The 17181-nt window shown below is 38.2% G+C and overlaps 1 protein-coding gene and 1 pseudogene across 1 annotated transcript in view; one reads left to right on the top strand and one right to left on the bottom strand.

Moving 5' to 3' along the window:
• The window catches only part of CDYL2 (chromodomain Y like 2), a 158451-nt gene that overhangs the window by 27326 nt on the left and 113944 nt on the right, over positions 1 to 17181 (top strand). The window lies entirely within an intron of this gene.
• LOC133049997 (EEF1A lysine methyltransferase 2-like) lies at positions 1396 to 2220 on the bottom strand (annotated as a pseudogene).

The raw sequence follows: 17181 nt of genomic DNA, 5'->3' as shown, positions 1-17181 counted from the left end.
AGTATTTACATATATAAATATACAAAATGTTGAAATTACAGTATATAATTACAAATAATAGGATTTGCTAATTATGGAATTTATTAATCTGTTCTATTGTGGGTGGACATTTGGAATTATTTCAGTTTCTTATTTTATTTTCATGCTTTGCTATTACAAACAGTGTAGCTATGAATATCTTTCATACCTATCTACTGGTACATCCATGCCAAAGACTATCCACGTTAAATACTTAGATGTGGAATTCCTGTATTGTTGTATACTCATATATTCAACTGCAGTAGATCATACCAATTTACTCAAATTATTTCCAAAATATTTATGGCTCTTTAGGCTTAATTAACTCTTAATTTTCCAGTTTCTTGAGCTGAATACTTATTTCACGTTTGATATTTGAAAATAAAAAGGAAAAGATTTATAGTTATTGTTTCAGAGCATGGTTTATCTACAGTTTTATTATGGAGCCTTCTAATTTAAATAAAAAATTTTATTTTAAAATAATTAAGTTAATATTATTTTTATTCTTTTTTAAATTGTTTCTAACTTCAAGTTTTTATGCACTGTGGCCAGAGATCAAAGTGTATACTTAACTCTTTTTTGCAGTGTTACTGAATTTTTTGTGATTTAATGTGTGATCAATATTTTATTATTTGAAGACTGAATCGTCTCTAGAGAACACAGATGTAGTATCTATATTATATGAGTAAATATATATTGACAATTAGGACATACACGTATTAAATAAAGCTGACTAATTATATCAAGTAAATTCCTTAGATCCTTACTGTTTTTCATAAAGTGAGAGCTAGTTTGAAGTCACAGGGTCTTCTTGTAGATGTATTGGATAGATTTCCATGTCAATGTGTACAGATAATATTTATTATGAATATTAGTATGTTTGAAATTATTTATGAAATCATATGTTATATTTTCTGTTTATCGTGCTTCCTTTTGATCAACTGATACATTTATCTGATTTTGTTTAATTATATACATAAGGGCTGGGGGATTTTCTCAGGTATTAAATCATTTATTTTTAAATCCTCATACTTACTATGTTTTGTGATAGTCTAATCAAACATTAAGAAAGTCTTCTGGCTTATTATTCTGACCCTGGAATAACTTGATCAAATTTTCATAAATAGCTATATTCAATTCACCTTTACCAAGGCACAAAACTGAAGAATACATCCTTTCTGTAAATTCATTTACTGCTTTAAAGTTTTAACTGTTCAGCAGTTACAGGATTTTTTTTTAAATCAGAAAGAAAAATGTTTGCATCTCAAATACAAAAGAAGATTTTAAATCATTCTTGATTGATCTCTAAGACCCAACTACTTACATGCTCATGATTTTCTTTTCTTTTTTGTTTTTACCAGCCTGTTATATCTATTCAACATGTGCATCTTTGTACTTGCTAAATGTTTATTTGCACTTGCCTTTTCTGTGTCAGGTTTACTTTGATGTAGAGCTTCTTAAAAAAACTAACTGAATCTGTCCAGTGAAAAGTCTCATGTTTTTTTGAAAACCAATGCTGCTACACTGTTTCCAGATCCACCTCCAGAGCTGAACTTGGGTGTTGGCAGCTCTTGGAAGAGTTCAAATCCTTCACTGAATTCATTTGTTCTTCTTTGGTCCAATCACATAGGGTTATTAGAAAAAAGCCTTTCTTCAACACCCTGGAGAGAGATTTCACATACTGCTTCCTCTTCTCAATTGCGTTATCAGGATTAAAGCTTATGGCATCAGAAGTTCCTTTATCAATACAAATATAAAATCCAGACAGCTTTATGGAAGGATTCAAGAAGTATTCTCCCTTCAACTTAATGTTAGATAAACCTTTTCTCTGTAATACTTCCAGAAAGCTGTACTGCATAAGGAGAGTAATCAATTCCAATAATATCAGAGAAACCAAATTTTGCCAAGTTCAACCAGGAAAACACCATTTCCAGTTCCAATATCAAGCACTGAAGCATCCAGTGGGATCTTGTGTTTCTGCATCCACCTTATTAGTTGAGTCATGTTCACCTCTCCAAACCAGATTTCTCCTGTATCTCCATATTCTTGGAAAGTTTTCAGTTCTCTGTCATAGATATTTCATAGCATCTCAGTGGTCTGGAGTTCCCAGCGCAGATCCAGCGAAGCCACACCCTCCAGGACTGCCCCCTTGGGAACACACCTTGGTGCCATGTGGCCCCATCTTCTTCATCTGCTCCCGTTTATCATGTGTTCTTGTTTTCCTTTTCTTGGGATTGATTATTTTATTTTGTGACTTTTTTTCCTCCCTGGAAGTTATATATATGCTTCTTTTTTTTTTTTTTGTAATGGGTTGTCCTTAACTTCTTAATAGAATATTTGAAACTATTCTTTCTGCTAATGCCTTAGAGCTTCTCTCTTGAACATGGGAAGCAACTTAGCTGCTCTTTATTTTCTCTCTCCTGGCCACCTCTCCTGTTTTTTAATTTAATTATTTAAATTTTATATACAGACTTTTGTTACGGTTGTATTTATACCAAACCTACTTTATTAGGCCTTGAATTTTAACATTTCTTTCCCAAAGTGTAATGAATTGTCAGCAGTTATTTAGATTTAAATGTAAATTTACTTACGCCATAATTTGTTGCACTTTTATATATTCCACAATTTTCTTGGACTGTGTTCTGTGATGCTGGAGTATATCCTCAAGTAGCTCATTCAGATAAGGACTATACTTAGAAAACTGATTCCTTGATATGTTATGATTTTCTAATAAAGTTTTTTTTTTAAAATCTTTCTTTTTTGATCACTTGATACAGTTTTATAAATTTCTTTACAAATTTCTTAATGTTAACCCTCCAAATTTTGGAATAAGTCCTTGCTGATGATATATACATATATATTTTTTTTTTCTGATCAATTCAGCCAGCTGCTGTGCCTCTTATTCTTCCTATTGTGGCCCCTGCCTATCTAACAACTGACTCTTACCTTTATTTTTTTTGTGCTTTGTCCATTCTGGCCTTCCTACTGACTTTGTACCATGTTTCATTTTATGAACTATTCAAAATATTCTTCTGTTTTTTTGCTTGGAATGCCGTCCTGCTATTAATTCATATTCATTTTCTGACTCTTTTTTTTCAGTGTTTCTTTCTATAAAAAGTCTTCCTTGACATCTAATGTAGTGTAAGGTTCCTGGTTTTATATTTGGTTTGTCGTTTAGTTGCTAAGTTGTGTCCGATGCTCCTCTGTCTGTGGAATTTTCCAGGTAAGAATACTGAAATAGGTTGTCATTTCCTTCTCCAGGGGATCTTTCTGACTTGGGGATCAAACTCATGTCTCTTGCGTTGGGAGGCGGATTCTTTACCACTGAGCCACCAGGGAAGCCTTTATGTTCTATTATTTTAATTTTTTCATTAGAATTTCAGGGTTCCAGTATGAATTCCCAGTAGGTCCAACCTTTGTGATCCTCTCAACTGACTCTTCTGGGTTAGGAATTATCCTCCCATAGCTCCTATTGTAGATTAATTCCTTGACTTTCCAATACTCCCAGTTCTTGTCTGGGTAATTGGTCAGTACCTTTTCAGTTCTCTTGTTCCTCTATTTTTGCTTTGTCAAAAAGGAAACAGAATTTTTAGTGGTGTCTAGTGTGTAAAGCTTTCCCCTAGTTTTTGTTGGAATAATTAAGGAATTTATATTTGTTTTTGTAGGTTTTTAAATATTGTGTCCTATTTAAGGAAAGATGAATAGCTTTTATATAGTTGATTGTTAAAAATTAGAGATCAAATCTACATTTTGCTTTTATCTTTTATACTTTGTCATGAATTATTTGATGGCACATCTGCCTCATTTATAAATTTATCATTTTGATACACTTTTTGGTCAGTGGTATACTTCTTTTTGTTTTTGCTCAGGAAGAACATATGTATGGGTGATATACTTTCTGGTCTCTTGTATAGCTGAACATGGAAAATGTGTTTTTTTTTTCTTAATTCTGTCTGCATGAAAGATAGCTTGACTGGTTGTAAAGATTTTATTGCACACTGTTTTTTTTGAAAATCATGGTGTGGAGGAGAAGTCTGATGCTAAGATGATTAAAAACTTATTACCTTTTGTTTCTGGTTCTTATAAGATTTGTTCTTTATCTTTTAAATGAATACATTTTAGAAGTAAATATATATCTAGTGTTCAGTTTTCATTAATATAGGCTGGTGCCACATCTTTTGATCAATAGTGGAGGCCTTCAAAGTTATGTTATTGGTTACTAGTTTCTTCCTTAGGTTATATTGGTTAATATATTGTATGTTTTTGAGTATACACTCAATATTTCTGTCTTTTTCTCATCATTTGTTCTTCCTAATTTTCAGAGAACTTTTAAGCTAGACTTCTAATTCACTTATTGTTTTCTGCTAACCATTACTAACTCCATTTGTTTTGCAAGATAGTTTCCTTTTTTTTAATAAACCCTGGTACTTTATTATATAAACAATTCAGAAACACTTTTTTTTTCTATTTAAAAAATGTATTTATTTATTTTAATTGGAGGCTAATTAGTTTACAATATTGTAGGGGCTTTCGCCATATATCGACACAAATCAGCCACGGTGTACACGTGCCCCCAATCCTGAACCCCCTCCCGCCTTCCTCCCCATCCCATCACTTGAGTCATCCCAGTGCACTGGCCTGAGCGCCCTGTCTTATGCATCGAACCTGGACTGGCAATCTGTCTCACATATGGTAATATACATGTTTTGATGCTGTTCTCTCAGGTCATCCCACCCTCACCTTCTCCCACAGAGTCCAAAAGTCTGTTCTTTACATCTGGGTCTCTTTGCTGTCTCGCATATAGGGTCATCGTTACCATCTTTCTAAATTCCATATATATGCGTTAGTATACTGTATTGGTGTTTTTATTATATTTTATTTTTATTTATTTATTTATTTTTATTAGTTGGAGGCTAATTACTTCACAAGTATACTGTATTGGTGTTTTTATTTTAGACTTACTTCACTCTGTATAATAGGCTTCAGTTTCATCCACCTCATTAGAACTGATTCAAATGAAATCTTTTGAATAGCTGAGTAATATTCCATGGTGTATATATACCACAGCTTCCTTATCCATTCGTCTGCTGATGGACATCTAGGTTGCTTCCATGTCCTGGCTATTATAAACAGTGCTGCGATGAACATTGGGGTGCACGTGTCTCTTTCAGATCTGGTTTCCTCAGTGTGTATGCCCAGCAGTGGGATTGCTGGGTCGTATGGCAGTTCTATTTCCAGTTTTTTAAGGAATCTCCACACTGTTCTCCATAGTGGCTGTACTAGTTTGCATTCCCACCAACAGTGTAAGAGGGTCCCCTTTTTTCCATACCCTCTCCAGCATTTATTGTTTGTAGATTTTTTGATAGCAGCCATTCTGACCGGCGTGAAGTGGTACCCCATTGTAGTTTTGATTTGCATTTCTCTGATAATGAGTGATGTTGAGCATCTTTTCATGTGTTTGTTAACCATCTGTATGGCGTCTTTAGAGAAATGTCTGTTTAGTTCTTTTCCCCATTTTTTGATTGGGTCAGAAACACTTTAAAAAATACTTCTGCAATTATTTTATTCTTAAACCATTCTTTCCTTTTCATGGAGTAGGTTGCCATTTCCTCCTCCAAGGATGTAGAAGTGGTACCCACTGCCCATTCCACACCCCACTCCCCGATACTCAGCACAGGCCAGATATACTCCCTCAGGATGGAAGCGGCTGGACACGGCTCTTACCCCTGAATCTCCTTTGCACTTGCTTGTTTTGTTTTGTTGGGAGAAGTCATCAGAGTTCTGTCCCAGTCAGAGTTGGTCCCCAGAGTATCCCTCAAACATGGTGGGTGCTAAGACCACCCCCATTCCTGGCAGGGCATTTATTTTCTCGATAGTACCTTCCGCTACCCTCACTGTCCTGACCCCCATGTGTACCTTCTACCTAGAAGCATCTGGCATATACCCCACCCTCTTCCATCTGAATCCAGGGCTGGCTTCTCATTGCCTCACTTCCCAGAGTGAGTCTAGAGAACTGAAGTCAGCATAGAATGTTGATCCCACTTCTTTATTTTGTTTCTAGGGGGGTCAAAATGTCCTTGTGACTATGACAGAATTATCTCTGCTTCATTGTACATTTAAATGAAAACATTATAAAGGTAGACAGCATGCTTTGTTTTTATTTTCATTTTTCTATTTCTAAGAGGAAAGAACAGTAACAGTAGTTTGTGCTCAATTCTGTTACCAGACTGAATCTGCCCTTTTGGTCCCCCCCTGCAGTGAGATAAAAACCAGGAAAATTATAAGAAATCATTTATGCAATATTGATTTAGTTTTTATTGGCATATAACCATGGAATTAATCTGGACACATTTTTTGAGGATCTAAATTCATCCTACTTCATGTTTATAACAAGTTGACATAACCCCATTTATTTACTAAACTTCTTTCCCCACTGATGGAGATGACTCCTACAGTACGTATCAGAGCCCATTTATGGTGCCACATGCAAAAGAATGAAACTGGACCACATATCACCCCATACACAAGAGTTAACTGTCAGTACATTAAAGGCTTGAATGTATGACCAGAAACCATAAAACTTCCAGATGAAAGCATGGGTGTAACTTCCTTGACATCGCTCTTGGCATTGGTTTTTTCTTTATTTTTTGGATCTGACTTCAAAGGTAATGGTAAAGAAAACAAAAATAAACACAAGGTACTATATCAAACTAAAAAGCTGTTGCACAGTGAATGAAAAACCATCAACAAAATAAAACAACCTATGACTGGGAAAAAATGTTTGCACATCATGCATCTGATGTGTATATGTGTGTGCTCAGTCGTGTCTGACTCTGCGACCCTTTGGACTGTAGCCCCCCAGGCTCTGCTGTCCGTGGGATTCTCCAGGCAAGAATTCTGGAGTGGGTTGCCATTTTCTTCTCCAGGGTACCTTCCTGACCCAGGGATCAAACCTGCATCTCCTGCATCTTCTACATTGCAAGTGGATTCTTTACCACTGAGCCATCAGGGAAGCCCCATATGTTTGATAGGGGGCTGATATCTAAAATATAAAAATAACTCATACAATTCAATAACAAAAAAACACAATTTGATTGAAAAATGGACAGGGGATCTGAAAAGACTTTTTCCCAAAGAAGATATACTGATGGCCAACAGTCACGTAAAAAGGTGCTCAGGACCTCTAAATATCAGGGAAATGCAAATCAAAACCACAGCGAGGTATCATCTCGCACCTGTCAGAATGCATATTATCAAAAAGACAAGAAATAGCAAGTGTTGGAGAGGTTGTGGAGAAAAGAGAAATCTCATACACTGTTGGTGGGAATGTAAATTAGTGCAATTACTATGGGAAGCATTATGAAGTTTCTTCAAAACAATTAAAAATAGAACTACTATGTGATCTAGCTGTCCAGCTTCTGGATATTTATTGGAAGAAAATGAAAACATTAATTCAGACGTACATATGCCCCTCCATGGTCATTGCATCATTATTTACAGGAGCCAAGATATAGAAACAACCTGAATGTCCATTGATGGATGAATGGGTAAAGAGGATGTGATATATGTGTGTGTGTTTGTAATGGAATATTATTCAGCCTTCAAAATGAATAAAATCCTGCCATTTGCAACAATGTGATGGATCTAGAGGGTATTATGCTAACTGAAATAAGTCAGACAGAGAACAAGGACAAATACCATATGATTCTACATATATGTGAGATCTAAAGAATTAGATAAAAAAATAAAAACCAAGTCATATATAACAGAGAAGAGATTGGTAAATATCAGAGGGGAAGGGGGCTGGTGGGTGAGAAGGGTGGACAAGGGATAAGTTGTATGATGGTGGCTAAAAATTAGATTTAATGTGATGATCACTTTTTAGTGTGTTCAAATACTGAATTATAATGTTGTACACCTGAAACTAATGTTATATTTAGTTGAACCAATTTTACTTAAAAAAAGAAGCCCATTTTTGCTGGTACCTCCCCATAGTACGTAAGTATATACTACTGCTGCTGCTAAGTCACTTCAGTCGTGTCTGACTCTGTGCGACCCCATAGACGGCAGCCCACCAGGCTCCCCCGTCCCTGGGATTCTCCAGGCAAGATTTTTTAATCTCTATATTCTCTTCCATAGATCTGTCTGTTCTTGTTCCAGTGACATGACCTTTTATTCATTATAAATATTTCAGTGTCGACAGTGCTGGTCTGTTTTAATTACTCATAGTAAAAGATTTTATTTCCTTTTCTCCCATTGGAATAGGAATAGGAATTGGAATTGTATCAGTCTTAAATTTCATTTGGGGAGATTTTTGCACTTGAATCTCTTTGGTGTTCCTCTCTGGAATAAAGCTCTTAGCTCCATTGTTCCAGATCTCTTTTTAAGTCTCTCAGAACAGTTTTGCAATTGTCTTTATATATGCATTTGTGCTCAGTCCACTCAGTTGCGTCCAACTCTGCGACTGTACGGAATGCGGCCCACCAGGCTCCTCTGTCCATGAAATTCTCCAGGCAAGAATGCTGGAGCGAGTTACCGGTTCCCTCTCCAGGGGATCTTCTCCACCCAGGGATGGAACCCGAATCTCCTGTGTCCCCTGCATCGGCAGGCAGCTTCTTTAACACTGAGCCACCTGGGGAGTCCTGTCTTTATACAGGTCATGTGTATTTCTTAAGGCCGTTTTTAAGTATTATATAGCTTTTGAGGCCACCATGTACAGAATGTTTAAAATCACATTTTATACTGTTAATAGTTATTGCTGGAATATAGAAAAGTGATTTTTATTTACTCATCTTATACCTAGCCACTTTATTAAATGCTTGTCTTTCACATGATTCTTTTCTTTTAAGCATGTTAAATCATTCCATATTTAAAAAGATTTTTTTTTGTCTTGTTCTTTTCAATATTTATAGCTCTCATTGTGTTTTACATCTCTGATTTCCCCACTACTTTTCCGGGGTACCCTATTTCATTTTCAAAGCACCTTGTATTTTATACCTCCTTCTCTATTTTGTCTTTCCTCCTAGTTCTTAACACTCTTTGGCATACTATATATTTCCTTTAAAGAAAAACAACTTATTCATGATTTCCCTGTAGGATATAAGCTCCCTGAGGACAGGGATTTTTGTTCATCTTTACCAGTGTATCTGTAGGAAGGGCATATGAGTCCCCAAATATTTGTTGTATGAATGAACTTTCATTATTTTGGGACTCCAGATTATAGCTAATTTGAGTTCAGAGATGTGAAACTTTTGGTGTCTCGGCTTCCATTCTCTGTTTTACCTTTTCTTTGTTGGAGATCATGGAAACAAATTAGTTTCTGAATAGCTACAATTGATTCTCATGATTTGTCACAGTTGTTAGTCACCAGTTATGTTCTTTCCAAAGTCCCTGTGAACACAGGATTTGCCAGTACCCTTGGGCCCTCCATATCTGTGGGTTCTGCATCCACAGATTCCGACTGTGGATGGAAAATATTGGCAGGGGTGGGGGAAATTCCAGCAAGTTTCAGAAAGCAAAACTTGAGTTTGCCAGGTACCAGCAACTATTCACATAGAGTTTACATCATATTTACAACTCTTTACATTGCACTTACCGTGTATTAGGTTTTAGAGGTAACCTAGAGATGCTCTTGAACTGTGGTGTTGGAGAAGACTCTTGAGAGTCACTTGGACTGCAAGGAGATCCAACCAGTCCATCCTAAAGGAGATCAGTCCTGGGTGTTCATTGGAAGGACTGATGCTGAAGCTGAAACTCCAGTACTTTGGCCACCTCATGCGAAGAGTTGACTCATTGGAAAAGACCCTGATGCTGGGAGGGATTGGGGGCAGGAGGAGAAGGGGACGACAGAGGATGAGATGGCTGGATGGCATCACCGACTCGCTGGACATGAGTTTGAGTAAACTCCGGGAGTTGGTGATAGACAGGGAGGCCTGGCGTGCTGCGATTCATGGGGTCGCAAAGGGTCGGACATGACTGAGCGGCCGAATTGACTGACTGACAGAGATGACCAGGTATTCAGGAGGATGTGCCCAGGTTACACGCAGATACTCTGCCGTCTTATATAAGGGACACTTGAGCACCAACAGATTTTGTTATCTTCAGGGGTCATGGAACCGACTCCGCCCTGCAACCCAGGTTATCAGGGGAGGTCTGTACTGAACCATTACCCTAGGGGAAATGTAGGGTTTAGCTTGTGAGGCTCTTGTCACATTTTTGTCAACTGATCAGTACATAGCCTCGTTTTATGTGTTCTGTTCAAAGGCACCTTATTTAATACATATTATTGATGCAGTAATGTTGAATTGCACAACTAGCAGCACTATAAACTCACGCCGGAAGGAAGCTCATGTAACACATGTATTTTCTGCACGAGGCCCAGCACAACCTTCTCAGCGTAGGGCCGCTAGGCAGCCTTCCAGCACTAAGCTTGGGGCTATTTTAAACAGCAAAATCACCAACGGAAAGCACAGAAATGCAAAAGTGTGGCACTAAATAGACCTTGAAAGGCACACTTGTTTGCACCATGGGAGCTGAGACAGAAAAGGAGAGTGTCCTCTTGTTCCGTCTCAGCTGGGGTCATGCTAGTCAGATGACCCAACTGACCCTGCTCTGTGCATGTTCTTGAATGGCCACAAAGTCTCCTGAGCACTGACTTGGGGGGTTGGAAATAAATTTTAGTGAACAGAATTCACAAATATGGGATCAGTGAACAATGAGGATCCAGTGTATTTTCATGTGGTATGGCTATAACATCTTTTCTAAATGGTGGAACATCCCTCCTGAGTCGGGTTTTGGTCTGAATGACGTGACCGTGGCCAGCAGCTCTGCAGTTGTGAGCTCTGGGTCTTAGCATCACCCGGCATTTTGGACCGTAGTGACCTTCTGCTGCTTCTGCCTTCGCTTCAGGTCCCTGTGATGTTGAGGCTCTCCCTGAGGTCACATTCTTCCTTAAGAACTAAATTCTTTCTCTTTCCTGGGATCCTCTGCCCCTGCATACTCAGAATTTCACTCTGGGGACTCTTTTGAAGTTTATTTGAGCAGCCCTTCTTCTTAGCATCCCTGGACCACAGATGCAGCCTTTGAAACTCAAAATTTTTTTTTTCATTTTTTTTTCCAAAATGTTTTAAATCTACTTTCCTGAAGTTCTGAAATGGAGGCAGACACCTACATGACCTGGGGGTGGATGGGTGTGCTATAAACTCAGGTCCCCCCAGCCTTGCCCTGTGAGTCAGCAGTGGCAAAGGGCAGAAGTTCCGGAGGTGAGTCAGATTTGTGTAGGTGAGGGAGCTCTGGTGAGGAGGACAACAGCTAGAAATGATAACCATCAAAACCACAACCATAAGCATGAGGCTCCTTATTAGACTCTTGTGTTTTAATCTTACATCTCTTTGACATAGATGTATACCATGATGAGGACTTCCCTGGTGGCTCAGTGGTAAAGAATCTGCCGGCCAAGGCAGGGGTCGCAGGTTCAATCCCTGGATCAGGAAGATCCCCTGGCGAAAGAAAGGACAAGCCACTCAATATTCTTTCTCTCTCTCTCTCTTTTTTTTTTTTTTTTCGCTTTTAATTTTGTACTGGGGTATAGCCAGTTAACAAACAATGTTGTGATATTTTCAGGTGAACTGCGAAGGGACTCAGCTATACATATGCATGTATCTATTCTCCCCTCCCATCCAAGCTGTCACAAAACATTCAGCAGCCCACTCCAGTGTTCTTAACTGAGAAATCCCACAGACAGAAGAGCCTGATGGGCTATGGCCCACGGGGTCGAAAAAGTCAGACATGACTCAGTGACTAAATAACAACAACGTACTATGTTGTTGCTCAGTCGCTGAGTCACGTCTGACTGCTGGCAAGTCCACGGACTGCAGCACGCCAGGCCGCACTGTCCTTCACCATCTCCCGGAGTGTGCCCAAAGTCCTGTCAGTTGAGTTGGTGATGCCATCCAACCATCTTATCCTCTGTCACCCCGTTCTCCAGAACATATTCTGTGCTGTGCTTAGCTCAGCCTTGTCTGACTCTCCGCGACCCCATGGACTGTAGCCTGCCAGGCTCCTCTGTCCATGGGGATACTCCAGGCAAGAATACTGGAGTGGGTTGCCATGCCCTCCTCCAGGGGACCTTGCCAACCCAGGGATTGAACCCAGGTTTCCTGCTTTGCGAGCAGATTCTTTACCAGCTGAGCTACCAGGGAAGCCCAGAACATACTGTGATAAACCCCAAATATGAATGAGAAGACAGACGTTCACAGTGGTCAAGTGACTCTCCAGAGTCTTAGCTCCTAGGCAAAGAATTGGAACTCAATGGCTACTTAATCAGGAGGGGTTCAACCTGGATTTTATGCAGGAATTGCCTGGAGGGGCTTGTTAAGGCAGATTACAAGACCCACCCTCTGAATTTCTGATTCTGTAGATTTGGAGTGGGGCCTGGAGGGTCTGCATTTCTAACAAGCTCCATAGTGATACTGATATCAGTGATATCCTTCCTTCCTTTTTTTTTTTTTTTTTTTGTTGTTCAGGTGCTCAGTTGTGTCCCACTCTTTGCCCCCCACCATGCACCCCATGGACTGCAGCTTGCCAGGCTTCCCTGTCCTTTACCATTTCCCAGTGACCCCATGGACTACTGAGTCCATGGAATTCTTCAGGCCAGAATACTGGAGTGGGTAGCCTTTCCCTTTTCCAGGGGATCTTCCCAACCCAGGGATTGAACCCAGGTCTCCCACATTGCAGGTGGATTCTTTACTGTCTGAGGCACCAGGGCAGCCCAAGAATACTGGAGTGGGTAGCCTATCCCTTCTGTAGGGGATCTTCCCAACCCAGAAATAGAACCAAGGTCTCCTGCATTGCAGGCAGATTCTTTACCAACTGAGCTATTAGGGACACCACCATCACCCGGAGCTTGCTAAAACTCATGTCCATTGAGTCAGTGATGCTGTCCAACCATCTCATCCTCTGCCTTCAATCTTTCCCAGCACCAGGGTCTTTTCTAACAAGTTGGCTCTTCACATCAGGTGGCCAAAGTATTGGAGCTTTAGCTTCAGCATCAGTCCTTCCAGTGAATATTCAGGACTGATTTCCTTTAGGATGGACCGGTTGGATCTCCTTGCAATCCAAGGGACTCTCAAGAGTCTTCTCCAACACCACAGTTCAAAAGCATCAGTTCTTCGGTGCTCAGCCTTAGTTATGGTACAACTTTTACATCCTTACATGGCTACTGGAAAAACCGTAGCTTTGACTAGATGGACCTTTGTTGGCAAAGTAATGTCTCTGCTTTTTAATAGACTGTCTAGGTTTGTCATAGCTTTTCTTGCAAGGAGCAAGCACCTTTTAATTTCATGACTGCAGTCACCATCTGCAGTGATTTTGGAGCCCAAGAAGATAAAATCTGTTACTGTATCCATTGTTTTCCCATCTATTTGCCATGGAGTGATGGGACCAGATGCCATGATCTTTGTTTATTGAATGTTGAGCTTTAAGCCAGCTTTTCACTCTCCTCTTTCACCTTTGTCAAGAGGCTCTTTAGTTCCTCATCACTTTCTGCCATAAGGGTGGTGTCATCTGCACATCTGAGGTTATTGATATTTCTCCCGGCAATCTTGATTCCAGCTTGTGCTTCATCCAGCCCAGCGTTTCTCATGAGGTACTCTGCATATAAGTTAAATAAGCAGGGTGACAATATACAGCTTTGAAATACTCCTTTCCCAATTTTGAACCAGTCCGTTGTTCCATGTCCGGTTCTAACTGTTGCTTCTTGACCTGCATACAGGTTTCTCAGGAGGCAGGGAAGGTGGTCTGGTATTCCCATCTTTTAAAGAATTTTCCACAGTTTGTTTTGATCCACACAGTCAAAGGCTTTAGCGTAGTCAATAAAGCAGAAGTAGATGTTTTTCTGGAATTTCCTTGCTTTTTTGATGATCCAACGGATGTTGACAATTTGATCTCTGTTTCCTCTGCCTTTTCTAAATCCAGCTTGAACATCTGGGAGTTCTCTTTTTTTTTGGACTGAGCCACCTCAATTTTACATGAGTTGGAACAAACTTTGGGAGATGGTGAAGGACAGGGAAGCCTGTTGGGCTGCAGTCCATGGGGTCGCAAAGAGTCAGACATGACTGATTTTCTGTCTCAATTTTAAACAATCTCAATTTTAAAATCTCTCAGGTGTGAAGCAAGCTACATTGATACTCTGTGCAATACTGGGGAATATAGCCAATATTTTACAATAACTATAAACGGAGTATAACCTTTAATACAAGAGAAACAAATCCACATGGCATGGTCTGTTTGGCTCCCATTCCTTTCACCTGCCAAGTTAATTTGCTTTGTCACACTGTGCATTGAGTCCACAGAAGCACTTGTTCTCAATGAGTCTTTTAACCCTTTGAGAGAGAATTTGTCATCGGATTGAGTCCAGCCCTTTGTTTCTATGATTTTGAGAATCTGGCTTTAGATAACTGGTCCGCTCTGAGTCTTCTTGCTCATCTGTCATTCTTCCCGCATCTGTTAATAGATGACGTACCCAGGGTTGTGGTTTGTGATCTGTGCAGCTTGTATGATTTTTATCCTTCCACCAATAATAGAGCCTAGGTGAGAAGATGCTTGCAAGGAATACAACTATTTTAACACTTTTTTTTTTTTTTTAACATACTAGAGGCAATGCATTTCCTCTTTCTTGCCTCGCTGAGGTGTGTGCCTTGCCTGTACAATAGATGAACGCATTCCCGGGTTGGATAATAACGTAATTGCGCAAGAGCAGCCTGCTATTTTTAAAGGAACCCTATAGCTAGCAGTCCTTGTAAAGTGAACAGTGACACCCAATTTACAATTCCGGATTTTCACCTTTTCTTTAACACGAAATATGCCTTCACGGTGGACCACTAAATCTCTAAACAGTCTTTGCGCCGCTCCGGTCAACTTACCCGAAGACAGTAATTTCTAGTAATTCTAGTAACTCTAGTAATTTCCAAATCATCTGAGTCATTTCTCGTAGAATTTATGACAGGACTTCAAAGGAAAAAAAAAAGAGTACAAGATTTTTCCACATGTTGCAGGGAATCTTAGAATTCCCCTGATAGTTTCCTGGTCTTAAGGAAACTTTTGCAAGTGTGGTTAGACTTGAAGTGCTTTGGGTAGTTCCTGAACTTGTTGTCATTTTAAATGTGTTTATTTTCTTCCTCAGTGCAATTACTCTGGTGTGGCTGCATCTTTCTGGTTATCATTTGCTTCTGAGAACCATCTCACACTCAGGTGTGTGGCCTGTTTTGCCACCTTCAAGAGGAGGGCAGGTTGTAGCTCCCTCTTCCTGTCCCCACAAGCAGCAAACACTGTCCAAAAACTAGAGTAATTTGATTTCTTTGCTCATAACTATCATCACAGAAGTATGCCACTATTTGTAATGATTAATGATTTATTGTTTTTTTCCTGGCCATCCTTTTAGCATGTTATTTTAAAATGAGGTTGTACTCAATTTGTATATGGATCATAACTCTAAACAATTAAAGACATTCAGTTAATCTGTGAGTACACATTTGAGGCCAGTTCATATTGAAGGGCTTGAAAAAAATCACAGAAAATCACATTATTTAGGACTAAACTTGCTTTGCTTCCTTAGTGATTTTTAATATTTATTGTACTATTTAATTATATCATATGATATTCAATTATATATTATTTATATATTATGTTATTTAATTATATGTGATCAAATATATAAACATTATTTATTCATACTTAATTATATAATGCTTTTATTCTTGCATTTCAAAATTTTATTGACTATACTAGCCCAGTTATTTTACATATGAATTTACAGAATCAATTTTCAAGTCAAATAAAATCTTAGTAGTTTGGAGTGGAATGGTATTTAATTCATTACTGAGCTTGGGAGGACTTTCTTATTTACAGGCCAATTGGCTTATCTTTCTAACTGGTGTAGGTTTAATTTGTATCATTCAGTAATTTTTTTTCTTTGTGTGAATTTTACATATTTCTTGGTACATTTTTCTCTTAGATATGTTCTGTTCAGTTTTGTTTTTGTTATTATTGCGAGTACATCATTCTCTAATGTATTTTTTGTTGTTAATTTTATAGAGTAAAATGATTGGTTTTTGAATACTTATTGTATAACCTGCTCATGTTTTTGACTCTCTATTAGTTATTATGGTCTCCTGCTTAATTCTTTTAAGTTTTTTGAGTTCAGTTTTATCTTGAGCAAGTAATGGTCAATTTCTCTCCTTCCTGATAATAGAAGCTCTTATTTCTTTTACTTGCTTTGTTCACCAGTGTTAAATACTAGTTGTGATAGGAGCCTGATCCATGATTTTAATGGGAATGCTCGTATTACTTCACTTTGTGTTTGATGTTGGCTGGTTGTTTAAGACTAGGAATGTTCTATTTTTGCTGTATTTTAAAAACAGGAAATGATGTATTAGGCCAATGTTAAAAATTATTGAGATCATGTGAATTTTTCCCACTAATTGATATGATTATATTAGTGTATTTATATTTTGGGGGGGACAGGTTCTTGCTGGTAGAGGTATATTTTATTTTATTTTATTTGTGAAGTTCAAAAATATTTTATTTAGAATTTTTTAATGTATATTCTGAAGTAATACTGGCTGTAGTTTTAGTGTGTGTGTGTGTGTTAGATTTTTCTGTCAAGCTCATTAAATGTCATAAAATGAGTGAGGAAATGTTCCTTTTCTATTGCATCTGGAGCATTTTATAAAGCTTCAGAGAGTATTCTTTAGTAACATTTTCAAAATCATCTATAGCTTTTGCTTAATTTGATGTTCTTAATTCTTATTAAGTCAGTTGTGTTCATTTTAATTTTTTCCAGACAACCTTCTATTTCCTTGAGAATTTTCAAATTTATTAAGTCAAATAATTTCTTGTCATTTTTGAAATGCTGCCATGTTTTTACCCTTTTCATTCTATATTGTGTCTATTTTTGTTTTCTAGTTATTTTCTTTAATTAGACTGTATAGCGGTTTGTCTGTTGGTGGCAGTTTTTGTTTACAGTCGTGCTTTTTAGAGAACTAGCTCTTGAATTTTACTGCTGTTTAGTTTTTAATGACTTTATTTCTGCTTTTCATGTTATTAATGCCTTGATTCTATTTTTCTTCAGTTTTATTTTGTTGTTTTTTTCCCCTAACTTCTTGG

Source organism: Dama dama, chromosome 4, assembly GCF_033118175.1.
Source record: "Dama dama isolate Ldn47 chromosome 4, ASM3311817v1, whole genome shotgun sequence".
Taxonomy (NCBI): domain Eukaryota; kingdom Metazoa; phylum Chordata; class Mammalia; order Artiodactyla; family Cervidae; genus Dama; species Dama dama.
Note: the sequence above shows the minus strand (reverse complement) of the source record. Positions and strands in the feature narration are given on the sequence as shown.